The sequence below is a fragment of the Mastomys coucha genome, unplaced genomic scaffold (genome assembly GCF_008632895.1).
Source record: "Mastomys coucha isolate ucsf_1 unplaced genomic scaffold, UCSF_Mcou_1 pScaffold21, whole genome shotgun sequence".
Lineage (NCBI taxonomy): Eukaryota > Metazoa > Chordata > Mammalia > Rodentia > Muridae > Mastomys > Mastomys coucha.
This window is the reverse complement of record NW_022196904.1, coordinates 64,611,177-64,625,302: the sequence shown is the minus strand read 5'-3', so window position 1 is coordinate 64,625,302 and position 14,126 is coordinate 64,611,177. Positions and strand designations below refer to the sequence as shown.

Genomic DNA, 14,126 nt, shown 5'->3' with positions numbered 1-14,126 from the left:
AGAAATCTGCCTGCCTCTGCCTCCCAAGTGCTGGGATTAAAGGCGTGCGCCACCACCGCCCAGCTGAGGTTTGCATTTCTAAGAAGCTCATGGTACAGGTCACTACCAGAGAACTGCTGTAAAGTAGCAAGGGCTGTTCATTTTGCATAGGCTCCTGCCACATGCAGGCACCCAGCAGTGACCTTTAGTGACCATTCTAATGATGCAACACTTTAATACAGTTGCTCAGGTTGGGGTTAACCCCAACCAACAAGATTATTTCTGTTATTATTTTGTAACTGTAATTTTGCTACTGTTAGGAATCATAATGTAAATATCTGATATGCAGGTGGTCTGATGTGAACACTGTGAAAGGTCGTTCATCCCTCCCCAAGGGGTCTCGAGCCACATGTTGGGACACAAGTGTGTCTTAGAAGCGTTATTAGCCTGGAAGGACACTCAAGGCTCCAGGTGGAACTCTGAGCTCTGGATCCACACGGACACCCCTGGGGCTTGTGGCTTAGGTGCCTCCAGAGACACACAAAAATTTGCTCTGTGAGAACACAGAAGTCCCTAGTCCTTTGTAGGTCCCGGGGGAACGGACTTCCCTGGCAATTATTTCAGAGCCTGTGGCAGTGCGGGCACATCTCTTCAAGTCCAATCTCTAGAAGTACATTTGAGGGGATCTATTTTACATGAAAAAGAAGCTTTAAAAGCAGCATGGCCCCAGGCATGTAGCAGCAAGCATGATCCTGGGTACATACACTCTGTGTTATTAACACAACATATTTTCTTGATGTTAGAGAGGAGAAAGGACGTTGGCTCGCTAGAGAGATTAACAGTGGGAAGATCAGTTTCAGCAGAGAGGACGTTTGACTCCAAAGGCCTGCCTCTCATTGTGGATCCAACCCTTAAGGAAACAATGAATGGGCAGAGGGATTGTCAAGTTTAATAGATGCTTTTTTGCTGCAAGCATTGCCGTAAGTGAAACCCATTATGAGGCTGGAGGTGCTAGGGGTGTCTGGAAATTAGCGTATTCCCTTGTATAGGAGGAGCTAGTTCAACTGTATTGATCATCCAGGGGCAGCACAGAATGTTTTACTGAGGGAGGATTCCATATGGAAGTGCTTTGTAAATGGAAGTAGCATTTGATTACTGGGAGAAAATGGCTTCGAGTTGCCATCTGGTTTCTCAGCCAATACCATTGATTCATGGAACTTCTCATAGGGTATTTTTTTTTTCCATAACCTGGCCCATTTCAAATGCTGCTGAGAGACTGGAGCTGTTTTCTTGACATCCTCCCATCTGATCACTGAGGGGGATTGTGGCAAGAACGCACCCAGCCTGCTTCTGTGTCAGCTTCCAAGCTCCCAAGTGTGGCAGCACCGTTTATCACGATAGCCTTATTAAATTATCATGCACTGTGTTTTTGCATTTTTATGATGTTCCTCACCTCTAGCAAATGCGAATCTTCCCTTTGGTGCCCACATAGATTCGTTCAGTAGTGTGAGGGGACTTTGAGCTCTCTCAGCCCAGCCTCAGTCCACAGGACCAATCTCTGCTCTTGTTTCTAAGGGAGCTGCTTTGGATAGGACCACTCACTGTGGGTATGGTTTGTTCGTCAGACAAAGGCAGAATCCTCCAATTCCCAGTGCTTGTTTGTTTGCTTGTTTGTTTGTTGCTATTCCACTGGTCTAGTTATCTACAGAGATAATTGGTTAAAAGGAGGAAAAGCTAGAAAATATAACCAGCAGCGGTATGAGGGAGGCATTAGATCTTTAGATTGTAGCCTGGCTCTTTAAGGCAGGGTCTTTTTAGTGTTGTTAGAAATATTTCCAGTGATGGCATATGGGCCTCTTTCCCATGTTACTTAAAAATAGCATGTTCTTCCCTGGATGAGGACCCAACGATGACCCTGTAACAGAGCAGAGAAAACTTAAATGTCACAACAAAAATAAAAGATCCACAGCCTAAGAGGGGCATGGTGGCTCATGTCTGTGATCCTAGGACTGCAGGAATTAGAGACAAGTCTGAACTAGATAGTAATTTCTAGCACAGCTTGGTCTCCAGAGTGAGACCTCACTACACACTTAGATGCTTCCTGGCTCCGGGTTCAAATTCCTTCTCTGCTGCTTTCTAGCTGGGTAATCTTTGTAAAGCTGGGTAACGTCTCTGTTCTTAAGTCTTCTCGGGAGAGGGGAAATAACAGTGCCTTCCTGGCCTCTGGACAGTTGTAGAATCTTGCAATCAAGCATGGTGTGGTTGTTTGAATGAGAATAGCCAGGAGATGCTTATACATTTGAGTGCTTAGTCCCCAATAGAACCATTTGGGAAGGAGTAAGGAGGACATGTGTCACTAGGGGCTGGGCCATAAGGCGTCTAAAGCCGATGCCATTTCAGTTAGCTCTCTCTGTCTCCTGCTTGTGGGTCAGATGGAAGCTCTCAGCTACTGCTCCAGCATCGTGTCTGCCTGTGTGCTGCCATGTTTCCCACCAGGATGCCCGTAGTCTGAAATTCTGAAACTGTAAGCCCCCAGTAAGCTCTCCTATGTTCTATAAGTTACTTTGGTTATGATGCCTCCTTCACATTGAAGAGACATGGCAGCTCATCACATTGAAAAATGAGCAGTACAGGTGGTAAGTTCTGGCTCTGGTACCACTGTTTTTACAAATGGTTGCCTTTAAAACAAGAACACGAAGATGTCGGTTCCCACTTCATGTTTATCCGGCTTTTCAACATTGGTGGATCAAATCAGTAAATGGATTTCCTTGCCCAGACTGTTGATTCTCAGAACACTGGTATGTAAGCTCCCTGGTGATCCTGGCACTGTCCTCTTGATAGTCTCCCTGGAACCTGGTGGCCCAGTGGGTTGGTTTGCCCAATGTATGAAGCTGGAGTGACCCCGCAGCCCAGGCTTGGGCACAACCTGCAGTCTGTTAGAACTAGAGAGACACTGAAGACATTTAAGGGGAGCAGCCACCACTGTTCAGGGCCTGTGTGCCTGCCATGCAGCCACCTTCTATTCCAGATGACTTTTTAGGAAGGGGACATGTACTCGTGAGGCATCCATGTGTGTAGAGATGTGTCCATGAGGATGGGAGAAGACTCACAGTGGGGGGAATGGGGAAAGGTGGTTGGGAGGAAGGAGCAGAGGTACAGAGGGCTGGCAAGATGACTGAGTCCCTAAAATACTTGCCTTGAAAACATGAGGACCTGAGTTCAGTTCCCAGAACCATACTAAAATGAAGCAAGGGGTTGGAGCAGGAGAGATGGCTCCATGGTTTAGATTATCTAATATTCCTATAGAGTATCCTAGCAGCTGTGTGGTGGATCTGAAACCTTCCTCTGGTCTTTGCAGGCACCTATAATCTTGTGGTATGAAAGATGTATGCAGGTACATACTCGAACACACGAAGTAAAAATCTATCTTTTTAGAAGCTGATTACGGTGAGCATGTTTATGATTCCACCCCTGGGGAGGCAAGACCTAAAGGTCCCTGGGGCTTACATCATTTACCCAATGGACTCCAAGCCAAAGGAACCTGTCAAGGAAAAAAAAAGTATCTTAGAGTTTTTACTGCTGTGATAAAGACTATGACCCAAAGCAACTTGGGGAGGAAGGGGTTTGTTTCATTTCCAACTTTCAGGTCACACTCCATCACTGAGGAAAGTCAGGGTAGAAACTTGAGGCAGGAATTGAAGCAGAAGCCATATAGGAGTGCTGCTCACTGGCTTGTTCTTCCTGGCTGGCTCATCCTGCTTTTCTTATATAACTCAGAATGACCTACCCAGGATTGCCACTACCTACAATGAGCTGGGTGCCAAATCAAGAGCAATAATGATGATGATGATGATGATGATGATGATGATGATGATGATGATGATAAGGCTGGGTACCACCAAATCAGTAACAACAACAGTAATGCTCCTACAGGCTTGCTTATAGTATAGGCTAATCTCATGGCGTCATTTTCTCAACTGAGGTTCCTTTACTCAGATAACTCTAGCTTATGTCAAATCTAAAAGGAACCCCCCCGGGGAATATCTATCTGGTGGAACTAGCTCACTAGAGGTGGGGCTTTTGAGGTTATGTCTGGCCTCTGTTACAGTCCTGCTCTGCTTGTTAGCCCGCTGAAATGTGGGGACTTTCTGTGGCCTGTTCCTACTGACACAAATTCTCTCCATGCATTCTTTCTCTTTGAGCTCTATGGCCCTCTGACTCCATGAGCCTTCAGATAAGCCTTAAGTCGTCCATGTCAGAGAGTTTAAATCTCAACAATACAGAAATAATTAACAGAGTTCATGTAACAAAATGTAGCCTAAAACATACAGTCTGTGAGTTTTAACAGATTTCTATCCTTATATGATCATCATCACACTCTATTTTGAAATGTTCTTGTAAAAATTGGTTCTCAGTTGGCTATGATGGTACTATATCCTCCAACTCCAGCATCTTGAGACAGATGCAGGAAAGTTTGAAGCCATCTTGGTCTATATAGTAAGATGCTCTCTCAGAAAAACAAACTAAAATAAATGAATGAGCCATCAAGTTGTTTCATTCCCAGACTCCTGTCAGTTCCTGTTCTAGCCAAGCCCCATACAGTGTACTTTGTATTTCTAAATAAATAAAATAGTTACTTATTTTTATTTTACATTTATGAGTGTTTGCCTGCTTTTATGTATGTGCACTATGTGCATGCAGTACCTGAGGAGGCCAAAAGAGGGCACCAGATTCAGAGAAACTCTAGTTCCAAACAGCTGTCATCTGCTGAGCCTTCCCAGTGTCCTTTTGATATATATTAATCTTTTTCTGGATGTTCATATAAATGAAATGTCCTTTTGAGGACATTATTTATGTTTCACATGTATCAATAATTTATTTATCTTCACTGCTGAGTACCGGTCCTTCTGTTGGCACTCTGTGGATATTGATTTAGTAAAGGACATTGCCATCAGACTTGTGGCTGTGACACATTTTGTTTCTCTGTGTGTGCATACTGCCTGTGATGCATACTGCCACAATTTAGGGGTTGTGTGGGGCATGGGCTTTCATCGTTCTTCAGTAGAGCGCTGCAAGAGGAATTACTCCATTATAAAGTTTAATATTTTAAGAAATTGCCTCACTAGTTTCCAAAGCATCTGTATGCATTTTGTCTTCACAATCTCACTAGCAGTATTTGAAGGCTGCTCTCTGTGTCTTTTTTAAACAGACACTCTGGTGGGCGGGTAGTAACATGTCACTGTGGTTCTGATTGGCATTTCTCTAAGACTAATGGTGCTAAGCATCTTTTCAGATGCTTATTAGAAATATGTACATCTTCTTTGATGAAATGTCTATTCAAATGACATGTGCCAATTTTGAAAAACGAGCTGTTTGTCATTTTATGGTTGAGCTTAAGATGGGGAGAGAGCATTGTTCAGATCCTCTTTATCCTCACTGATTTTTTTGGTCTGCTGTTTATATCAGTTACGGAGTGGGTTGTTAACCTCTACAGCCATTATGGCTCAATGTCTCCTTTCATTTTGTCTGTCTTTTGGTTTTTTTTTTTTTTTTCATGTATTTTGGGAACCATGATCACTTGATGGAAGTTGTGTTTTCTGCCAGCCATGTTGTGATTTGTCTGGTGTCTCATGTCTTTGTTTCTGTGGTCCCTTCTTTACTGGCCTCTTTTGTGTTGACTAGTTTCTTATTTATTTAACTCAATTTTTTCCCCTTGTGCCTCAGAGTTCTCTTAGTGACTGCTTTTACAAATACATACCTTCAGGGAGCTCAGTCTCCTTCAGGGCTATGCTAACCGAGTTCTTGTAAAATACAGAAGCTTTGCTTCTAGCCTGCTGCAGTTCGCTCTGCTCCCAAGTGGTAAGATTGCCATCGGTAGACTGTGACACCTGGGTAGACTGTGGGTGCACCGCTGCTGTGTTATTCTATCAAGTGATTTTTTTTAATTATTATTTAAAGGGAGAGAGTAAATACGTATACACAGCCTTTTGTGTAGCACACATGGCAACTTTTACAGTGTTCTTTGTTTCTTATACTTCATTTATTTAGTAGGAGCACACATGCCACAGAATGTATATAGCAGTCAGAAAACCACTTGCTGGCATCTACTCTTTCCTTCTACCTTGTGAATCCTGGGCATCGAAATCAAGTTTGCAAGCTTGGCTGCTGGCTTCTTTATCTACTGAGCCATCTCTTTAACATTACTTCAGAGTCCATATTCGAATCTCTGTGGGTGTTTTTTTCCCATTCTACCTGAAGGAACTATTTTCATATTCCTGGTAAGAAAGATCCAGCATTGATTTCTGTCTTTATAATTTTTTGTTGTTGTTTTTTTTCAGACAGGGTTTCTCTGTGTAGCCTTGGCTGTCCTGGAACTCACTCTGTAGGGCAGGCTGGCCTCCAACTCATACATCTGCCTGCCTCTGCCTCCCAAGTGCTGGGATTAGAAGTGTGAACCACTGCTACCTGGCTCACACCATTTTTTTAAATGTGGGTTCTGGGGACAAAATTTAGGATCCTTAGTTTTGTATGTCAAACACTGTACTGGGTAAGCTATTTCCATAGCCCAAATGGAGGGTTTTCAATGGACACAGTGGTATTCTGGGGCCCTGGGGCATGCAGAGAGGCTGACTCAGCACAAAACAGGTCTGCCTGAGGATCCTGTGTTGAAATGAATGATTAGTGTGAGCCTTATTCCTAGATCTCTTGGAAGTTTATGCCTGTACCCTATACCTGAGAGCTGAGTTTCTCCTGTTCTCCAGTAAAACAGAGTAGCCACCATACCAATTTTGAGTTCAAATGGTGCTCTACATTGAGGTGTGCAAGGCTCAATACCAATTGTTTTAAGACTTGGTCTGACACCAAAATACCTGCCAGTGATTTCACAGGCCAGGCATAGAGGGCAGAGAGCTCTGTTGATTGAGGTTGGTGGGGACCTGAAACCTGTTTTGCTAAGCTGAAAGGAAAAGCTATTGAGGTGGTGGAGGGGTCAGTGATGTGATTTACATATTGGAAGAAATTACATTTAGTGGTAATTTTATTTTATTTTATTTTGAGTCTGGGGCGGGGGTCATAAACTCTTGCATATTCTTTTAGAATTAATTAATTGGACATAAAATTCAAAGAGTATAAGAAATCATAAAAACTGTTGCCTTTGTTATGGTTTAGGGCTGTTTAGGGGGAGGCAGGCAGAGAAAAAAGACAAGAGGACCCACAGTATAGGGGAATGGTCCAAGAAAGATGCAGATGGCAGAGTAGAGGAACAAAAAGGAGGAGGTAGAGATAGGTTCTAAGAGAAGGAGAGGCCAGTGAGGCCTTTGTGAGGCTGAGCAGGCAGAGATTGACACTGTCATTTGAGGTGGTCTGAAAAGTGCCATACAAGGCTATGTAAGAACAGGATTCAAAGAGTGACATAGTAAGTGAGGGACCTGGGAGAACTGTGGTGGCTTAGGGTCCTGCTGTGGGGTTGGGAGCATGCTGAAAACTAGGCCTACCTATGGTTACAGTGCCTACTGGGGTTCAGGGCTTTTGTTTGACAGCTCTGAGGAGGGACCATTGTTCACATATGTCCTGTGCAGTCCCTATGTAAGAAGACATGTTATAACGGGAGTATGGTGGTACAGACTGTAATCTCAGCCTTCAGGAGGCCGAGGTTTGACAAGAAGAGTGTGTTTCAAAAGAGAAAAGGCATACATACCCTTGGCATGACAGATAAGAGATTGGATTTACCTTGAGATTATTCTCATGGGTTTTAAAAAGAAAAGAAGTTTGGTTAGAACACTTCTGATAATAACAAGGAATGCTTAGTAAACTTGTTAGCATTGATGTGCTTGCGTATGCCTGGGGCCACAGCGTCTCAAAAGCTTCTCTGTCTAATTCGTTCTTTGCCTTTTTAAGGAAGACTGATTTGAAAATTATGCCCAGTTATCCTGCGAGCCCAATTTGTGCTCAATCGTGGCAGCAGACACAAAACAGCCTTGCCAAATGTCTCCTTCACCTGGCCCAGTTGTGGATCATGTGGTGGGAGCAAGAGCAAGAGGCTGGGACACTGGTGTCCTGGGTCACCTGGTTGTGCAGACCTCACAACAGAGTGTGTTTTGCACACCATTTCCCCAGTGCACCAAACTTCCCACCACAAGGCATGGCTGTTCGGATGAGAGACAGAAGAGCACACTGGGCTTCCTTCAGCTGAGATCAGTGTTACAGTTCTATCACGGAAACTGAATACTGGCTTCGGAAAGCAGAGACTCGTCCTCTTAGTTCAGAAAGAGATGTCCTTGGAAGGATAGAGAAGAGAGTTACTTTACAAATAACTTGCGTGGGTTTAAAGATAAATATTAAACAAACCCCCAGACCTTCACAAAAAGGCATTGTAGTGTCTAGAAGTGATGTGGTTTTTTTTTTGGCATTTGTAACTAGAGTGCTACATAAATTTATTATGAATGGGAAGTTTTTATGATCGGCTAAAGATAAAATGTGCAGAGCCAAGATACGGGCAGTCGACAAAGGGGTCTAGACCAAATCTGACCCTCTGCTTGTGTTTGTTAGTAAAGGTTTATTGGAACTCAGCCATGTCCACTTGTGTACAGGTTGCCATGGATGCTGTGTTGGGCTACAATGGCAGATGCCAGTGTTACTATGGTGACCACATGGCCTGGGAGCCTAAAATATTTACTGTGTCTTTTCAGAGTTAGTGTGTCAAATTCTTTCCAGGAACCCCTGAGAGAGGCAGCCATGTTACTTTGTCCTGAGCATACTGAGGTTGACAACTCTTGCATTGTTGTTAGTATCTGCTTGCTGGTGTGGACCCTTTACCCCACGTTTCCAGGCTTTTGAATCTGAATTTGGTGTCACCTCCACACTGATGCCCTTTCTTAATGACATGTCAGCAATAAGCAAGTGAATATCATTTCTCACCAAGACTATTTGAATAGCTGACCAGGTAGTCTTCCTTATCCCATACTGTGTAGAATGCTATGCTATTTCTAAAGGATGGCGTCTGCTCAGGAACCTCCCTTCCCCCATTGACCTCAAACCCAGATCCATAGTCATTGTGCCTTCAAGGTTGCTTTATCTCGGATGACTCCATTCAATACTCTGAGTCATGAGTTATTTCCTCTTGCCCCAAGCTGGCCAGAACTCTCCACCTGGTGTATCTTCTTTGTGTCATTGATCTTTGCTTTTGAAATAGTCCAGCAACTCCTTCCACTTCATGCATTATTATTATTATTATTATTATTATTATTATTATTATTATTATTATTATTATTATTATATTTACTTTATGTATGTAAGTACACTGTTGCTCTCTTCAGACACACAAAAAGAGGGCATCAGATCCCATTACAGATGGTTATAAGCCACCATGGTTGTGGTTGTGGATGGTTGTGATTGCTGGGACTTCAAACTCAGGACCTCTGGAAGAGCAGTCCGTGCTCTTAACCACTGAGCCGTCTTTCCAGCCCCCACTTCATGTCTTTTAAAATCTAGTTCACTCTTGCTGTATCTTGGGTCTACTCCCGGTGTTGTCATCCCTTTGATTGCTCTGCCACTCTGTTGTGGTGCTGTAGCCTATGCTGTCACTAAATGGTTTCATTCTGCCATGGCTGGATTGCCTCTCAATCATGGCAATGCTTCTTGAGTTGTCCATGCAGCAGGCACTGGGGGTTGTGGAATAAGACTAAATTGAAGAAAGCACACCGATCATATATGCCAGTGTTGAGAATAGTTTGTTGAGGATACATACCTAATGAGTGCTAGCTACAGGGCCCCAGTGGTGCTGACAAGAACATGCTCTGTTATAGTCATCATAAGGCTTGGAAATGGGCTCTGGCAGATTGGCTTGACGAAGAGCTCTCAAAGCTAGAGTGGAGTCAAGCATGATGATAGAGGCCCATGATCCTAGCACTAAGATGATGAGGTAGGAACATCTCAAGTTTATAGCCAGCTTGGGCTACAGAGTGACTTCATGGTCAGCCTGGGATAGATATATCCATCTCTTGACAAGGCCTACTACCTCCAAATCAGGAGTTTCATACTGACCTCAATGTTCTCCCACTGCAAAACTACAGGGATATACTGGGTTGCAATGGTATCCGGTGCCCTAAGCACACATATGTCAGAGGTATACATACAATACCCTCTACCTTCTTGGGTGTTAGAATCATCACCTTTGTGACAGAGGCCTAGGGAGCAGACACTGTTATTTGCACAGAGCTCCTCAGGTGATTGCAGTTGCTAGTGCCAGTCCCACCATCCATGCCAGAGTGAGAATGTGGGCTTATCTCTTAGAAGATTGACATCTTCCACCACAGTCCCGACAACCTGGAGTCCTCCTGAAGAGTACATGGCAACTTCCCATGGGCCACCCTGTCCTACAGGACTGATGTCGACATAGATCAAAGTCCTCCCTTTGGGCCCACATGTGTATGCAAGTGCATCTGTGCATGCATGTGGGGGGGGGAGGGGAGATGCCAGGACTCAAATAGATCTCAGGTACACTTTCTCAGAAGCCATCTATCTTGCTTTTTGGAGACAGGGTATCTCACTGGGACCTAGGACTCACTACTTAGTCTAGGCTTGCTGTTCAGGGAATCCCAGGGGTACTACCTTCCCAGCACTGGGATTCCAAGTGTGCACCATCATGCCCAGCTTTGTATATGATTGTTGGAGATTGAACTTGGGTTCTCATGCTTGTTGAGCAAGCACTTCGCTGAGTCTTTGCCTAGTCCTGGGAACTGATAGTAACGAGAGTTCATGAGATTCTGAAATGTAGATCTCCCCCTTCCCCCGTCTTGTCTGCTCTAACTCTTTCCCTTCCTCCCCCACTCTCTCTCTCTTTCCCTCCCTCCCTCTCTCCTCCCTGCCTCTTCTCCTCCACTTAGTTAATGTAGCAGAAGCCTGGCAGATCCTGCACACTTCTACACTAACTTCATTTCCACTTGGCCCAGGGTAAGGATGCTTCCTCTTCTCTTTTCCTCCTGGAATTCCTGTCCCTTTGTCTCTGTCTCTAATTATCCAGCTGTTTCCTTTAGCCCCTGTTGCCCATTAAGTAAAGGCAGCCCTTCAGCGTTCGGCTCCCTCAGTGCTGGATTAGTCTCTGCCACATAAAAAAGCCACAAGTGGCTTTTATGGTCTCATGCATACTTAATTAGTCCAGCTTCTGAAAACTGTGCTTTAAATGAGTGAAGACATTAGCCTCCAATCTAATTGATCCACAAAGTACCATTTCAGAATGGCTGCAGTAACTTTAACTGCTGGTCTAGAAGAGCTTCACTGGGGCCCACAAGGGGCTGCAGGGAGGAAAGGCCCTGGTTTGAGATAGGACAGGAGCCCCGGGCATGATCTAGCTCTAGAAGAACTGACTATTACCTCTCTTGCCTACAGCCGTCTTTATCCCCATCACCTTTCCCTGGCCTCATGAATGTAAATATTGTGAGGTACTTTATGATGGAGCATTTTTGCGGAACTGGAGCTCTCATCAGGGTTCCAGGGTCCACCAGATATGTTGTCTGTTGTGTCCATCCTTGGGCCTTGTGGCAGAATAAGATGAGGCTTCACTTCAGCCCTTCCTGCACCATGTAGCATCCAGCACCACGGAGGAGGGTGCCACCTGCAGATCTACCTGTTGAGGTTTACATCTTGAATGCTCCCAAGGCCCTGTGCTAAAGGCTTCATTGCACCCTGTGGTGTGGTTGGGAGGCAGACAACCTTCCCAAGGTAGTGCCTAGTGAAAGGATACTTGAGTCATTGGGATGATCCCTTGGAGGGGGTTCTTGGGTCCTCAGCTTCTTCCTTCCTTTTTCTTTTTACTTCCTGTCCTTTGTGAAGTAGCAGCTTTGCATTTTTATCCCACTGTGTGATGACCACCATCTTACTCGGCCTATCCATAGACCCAAAACAACGAAGCCCAGTGACTATGGCTGAAACTTCAATCAAACCCAAGTCAAATCTTCCTGTATAGTGTTTGTCTTGGGCATTTTGTCACAGCAATGGGATGTTAAGACACTGTCAGACTGCTCTGCTCCTGCTGTCTATCAGTGCCTGGGGCCACTGACCTGGCTAGTGCCAGCTCTCTTGTTATCCAGCCCTCCTTGGTCATTTTTCCAGGCTCAGCATGTTGCTCTCCACCTCCCAGGCTGTTATTCCACCTACCCAAGTATTCCTACACACCGCATCACCTGTTTAAAGCCAGAGCATTTGGTTGTGTTACAGCTGAAAGAAGTGAATAATTGAAGCCTTTCTTTTCCCTTGCCCAGGGCTTTCAGAAAGCACATCTTTGGGAGCATTTTAGAGCCATTGTAACCAGGCCAGGACCTGTTTATCTTCCATTCTCAACAACTGCAATCTGTTATTCAGAGAAAGGAGCTGGGCCCAGTGAGTTGTGGGTTGCCCTTGGCTGGAAAGCACAGTGGAATTGGACCCTGAGTGGGAACCTTGCTGATCAAGTGTGTGACAGATGTTCCAAAGCTGCTCTGTGGGCCTGGCCCGTGGAATTGTACTGAAGGAAAGATCCCCCATGATGTGCCACCACCTTAGCAGCCTGCCTCTCACCTTCCTTCTGGTCAGCTGGAGATCAGATTCATAACTACCCCCAGGCCTTGCCTGAGTCACAGATGCTGTGAGAGCCCAGGTGCTCGCCTCGTGCTTCAGCACTTCTGACCGGGGCTGAGATCCTCTAGGCTAAATGTCTTAAATATATGACCTGAGAGGAGATGAGGAACAGTGGTCTGGCCACACTGTTCTTGTGGTAGTAAGGGCACACAGAGGCACTCTAGTCATCATCATTATCACAGATGTCTGGGTATGTGCTTGGATTCCAGCAGATGGGACAGGATTGGAAGGTTATGGATGATTGGGCGTTTATAAGCACATCCCTATAAGCATAGCAGAAGGCTAGCTCTCTGTGACTCTTCTCCCTGCCCTTTCTTTAACAGTCTGAAGATCTAGTACAGTCTGTCTGAAATAAAGCCTCTCCCCTGTTTCTTGTCTACCAATCACTTTGTGCTAATGAGGGTCCTTGCATATATACTCCCGAACCTCCATAAGGGCCTGTCTGTTTGGTCCACTAGCATTCATTTCTTTATTCTTCCAGCATGCCTTTTCCCATACTTGGTGTCATACTTAGGCTTTTCAAACCCTGGATGCTCCCAGTGAACCAGAGAAATACCGGAATGTTCATCAGGGCTACAGCTTGTCCTTTCCTGGCATCCCCTCATGTACTGTTTAGGTTTATCCTGGCCCCAGATCTTACTGTCATTTCTCAGCGAGCGAGCTAAAACACAGAGTAACTCAGTTACCTGGAGTTAGGATGAACCCATGTAGTCTGACCACAGACTACATGGCCTGGCCCTTGTACTCTACTGTCTCTCTGTTCTATCACACCCTGGAATGGAAGGCTTCTCTGGCTAGTAGGTTTGCACTATTATATCAGCGTTCATCTCCATCACGGCAGGGCTGTTAGGATTCTGATTTCCCAGAATCAAAGCTGAGGGAAGGTAATTGAGTTGGCTAGGGTCACAGCAGATTAAGGAATAGCAGGGATTCATCTCTGCTTTCTCTCAGTGTGTCTGCTCTCCCACCACCGCATGGCATGAATCGCCTCCATTGTTCACAGTGGTGTTCCTGGCTTGTTATGATCTGGGTCAGTTCTCTCCTTCGTCAGGAACTCATGCTCCCCTTGTTCATAGCTTGGCTTCAAGTGTTCTTCCCTGCCCGGTGAGGGCTGAAATCATCTGCCAGATCTCTCATAACAGGGACAGCTGTCCTCCTGTGATGCAGGTCATGGTACCCACAAACAGGAGAGTACTCCATCTTCTAATGAGCCTTTTAATAGCATACTGCCCCTTGAATTTATGTTTTAGTCATGTCTGTATGTACCTTCCTGCCAGGTGGCCTTTTAAGACCAGTTGTCCTCATTTTTTTTGTCCATTTTATCCAGGCCATTGCCAGGCAAATAGCATATGTTTAGTAAATATTGTTAAACAAACGCAGGGCAGACAGGAATACAAAAGAGAGAGGAAATATAAAAATATCCCATAAAAGGATCCCCGCAAGGCTACAGTGCTGACAACTGCCCAAAGGGATTTTTGGTTATTTTATTTGTTGGTTTGTTTGTTTGTTTGTTTGTTTAGATATCCTTTAGGGAA

The 14,126-nt window shown here is 44.9% G+C and overlaps 1 protein-coding gene across 2 annotated transcripts in view; it reads left to right on the top strand.

Moving 5' to 3' along the window:
- The window catches only part of Slco3a1 (solute carrier organic anion transporter family member 3A1), a 279,766-nt gene that overhangs the window by 39,230 nt on the left and 226,410 nt on the right, over window positions 1-14,126 (top strand). The gene's annotated exons all lie outside the window — the stretch shown is intronic.